The sequence below is a fragment of the Alligator sinensis genome, unplaced genomic scaffold, assembly GCF_000455745.1.
Source record: "Alligator sinensis unplaced genomic scaffold, ASM45574v1 scaffold134_1, whole genome shotgun sequence".
In the NCBI taxonomy this organism is placed as follows: Eukaryota; Metazoa; Chordata; order Crocodylia; family Alligatoridae; genus Alligator; species Alligator sinensis.
Genome location: NW_005841920.1, coordinates 1,871,117 through 1,873,863, shown reverse-complemented (window position 1 = coordinate 1,873,863; position 2,747 = coordinate 1,871,117). Strand labels below are relative to the sequence as shown.

Below are 2,747 nucleotides of genomic sequence, written 5' to 3'. Positions count from 1 at the left end.
AATTTGAATATTAGTCCTTTTAGGATTTAGCAAGCTAAGATTTGTACCCAATTTTGATCCCATTATAAATCCTGCAGTAAACTGGACGTTATCTATAAACTTCTCATTTCCAATATTGTCTTTTGTTTAGCTTTTACTGATGCTTTTCAGAATAAAAGCAAACCGGGGTGGAAGAAAACTATGATGGGCTGAAAAGGACATACCAGAGAGAGAACAAGCCGGGGTGGCAAAAAGGTGCATGCATATGATAGGTATGCCATATATTAGCCCCATAACCTCTTGAGTGCCACTTGGCCCTCCCTCCACGACTCTATTTAGCAACAGCAGTACCCATAGCAAGTTAAGGAGTTGCACTATAAAATGGGGATCTCTGAGCTAGCAACTCTGCAGGTGGTCTATTGGTCTTTAAGTTAAGCAACCTCCTTCAACTCCCCAAACATTTAGTCTTCATCCAATAGGTATTTTTAGTAGGTTTCCAGATCTCAAATCCAAGTTCTCTCTCCCTGTGCTTTTATGTTATTAGAATGCTTTGAGGCTCAGGTCCATCTCTACTAGAATCTCTATATGCACACTTGTCTTTTATATGGAAAGAAAAGATATGTGAAGAAATACAAAGAGAAACTTTAATATAATCCAAGTAACCATGTCTGAAAAGAAGCAGAACAGGGACACAGTTTTAAGAATAATTTATTCAAAAACAAAACTTCTGAAACATTGAGGACCATGCAAAAGTTAAAAACAATACAGTTAGCTCAAGTTGTCATTCAAGGGAAGTGACATGCTCATATTCACATTACGTACCCAGAAATTCATCATCTATGGACAGCAGTTTTCTCCTGTCAAGCATCCTACAAACCCCATGAAGCACACTGCAGCATCTAATGAATGCAGACGCTTTCTTGACAACTCTGAAATAAAGAGAAACTTAATAAGATCTTAAGTCACACGCTAAAGCAAAAGACCAATAAATATGGTAACATTAACAGTTCAAACCAATGAGCCTTAAGATAATAAGGCTCCACAGTAAATTTCCCTGTCTTCAGTTACTAACATCTAGAACTAGAGTGTTAATGGATTTCATATATTTGTCCCTCCAGACAGGATCCAAAGCAGAGTTTTAAAGCTCACCTCTGGGTTTCAGAGAGGATTACTATACCCCTCTGTGTTGGCCACTTAAGACACAGCCAGCCTTAAGAGGGCAAAGCTGAAGGGGATGTTACCCAACATAACCTCTTTCCACAAGGCATTCATTCTTGCAAATTAAAAAAAACAAACAAACTCAAGTGCTTTTATTTATGAAACATCAATTATTGCCAAGTCACAATCAAAGCAAATGGCCAATTCTCATTCCATCAGAATCTGTTACCTTCTGGCAGAGGAGCAGTCTTACATTTTGAATGAAGTGCCTTTGTAAATGTTCAGGTGTGGCCATTTATCTGCAAAAAAATTAAGATGTAAAAACCCATAACCATGCTGCCTTAAAAGATTTAAATGCAAACTTCCAGAAGAAAACCAAAGCAATATAAAACTACCTGCTTACATTTAAAACAGACATCTACCTAGTGAAAGCAAAGGCCTTATTTCAGCATTGTAGTTTATACTCCTTGTATAAAACTGAACCATGAATAACAGGCTAGCTTTTAAGTCACATGGCTCAAGCTTATGAAGAATACTTGCTACCAATCCCTGCCATTCAAACAGGGAGGAACAACATGTCTTAACACTAACTGGAACTGAACTTGAATCTTTGATGAGATCCAGTTCTTTCACACTGGAAAGGATTTCTTTACTGGACTGTGTAGTTGGGCTAAGGTGGAACAAGCTTTTGAACATGCGATTCTTCCTCAGAACCGCTTCATGGGCACCCGAGGAAGAACATGTTCCACTCAAAAGCTTTTCCAACTTTATCCCATGTGCAGACCTGCTCCAAAGCAATCCTCACCCTAATAAGTTCTGCCCTTGGCATAACTGCTGGACCATCACTGCTGTATCTGACAGCACTGGCACCACAATAAAGGCAGCCATTCCATTTCCTGCCAGTGACCAGCTAATCGATGAGCAAAGTGTCTCACAGCCTGTAACAAATCCCATGTGCGGAAGGGCAGTATCTCAGCATTTGAGAGAAATACACTGCAAAATAAAACTTAAATACATTTTTAAAGAGGACTAAAGAAGAAACATGAAAGCAGCTCTTCCACACTCTTAGAGACCCTGAACCTCAGGTCATCACAGCTCCTGCCCAGAACAAAGACCGAGGTAGCACCTCCACAAAGGTGCATTTCTCCCTGCCTCCCCCACCTGGGGGCACGAGGCAGCCGGGTCCTCAGGCAGGCCAAGCTCTGGGCCTCCACCTCCGCGGGCGGGCGGGCCAGGCCCGGCGCTGCGGGCACGCGGATCCCGATGAAGCCGCCGGGCGCATCCTTGGGGACCCTCGTGACACTGGGGGGGAGGGAGGGCAGCGACGTGACCCCCAGGGCGCGCGGCCAGGCCAGGCCAGGCCACCCCTGGGATGCCGCGCCCAGCCCCACACCACCTACCGCGTGCACCCAGTACGACCACGGGAAAAGGCTGAGGCAGAGCCTTCGCGGCACTTAAATAGCAGCGCACTGTTCTCGCGAGACTCCGCGCGTCCGGTGGGGCGGGGAGGGGAAGGGGCTGCCCGCATCGCTATTGGTGGGGAGGGAGTGCGTGACTCGCGGTGCCGGAGTGGGGGCGGGGTGGAAGGCGCTGTAGCCGCCGGGCGCCGA

At 45.3% G+C, this 2,747-nt stretch overlaps 1 long non-coding RNA gene and 1 other non-coding gene across 3 annotated transcripts; both read right to left on the bottom strand.

Moving 5' to 3' along the window:
• Positions 1 to 669: 669 nt before the first annotated feature.
• LOC102376933 lies at positions 670 to 2,591 on the bottom strand. 2 transcript variants are annotated; one of them, XR_323265.2, is made up of 3 exons: positions 2,538 to 2,591; positions 1,367 to 1,436; positions 670 to 908 (listed from the first exon to the last, which is right to left on the bottom strand). It is a non-coding gene; the product is annotated as an uncharacterized LOC102376933 (long non-coding RNA). The 2 variants fall into 2 exon arrangements; XR_323266.2 differs by lacking the exon at positions 2,538 to 2,591 and adding an exon at positions 2,299 to 2,531.
• LOC112549499 lies at positions 1,084 to 1,202 on the bottom strand. Its single transcript, XR_003092922.1, has one exon. It is a non-coding gene; the product is annotated as a small nucleolar RNA SNORA26 (small nucleolar RNA).
• Positions 2,592 to 2,747: the final 156 nt, after the last annotated feature.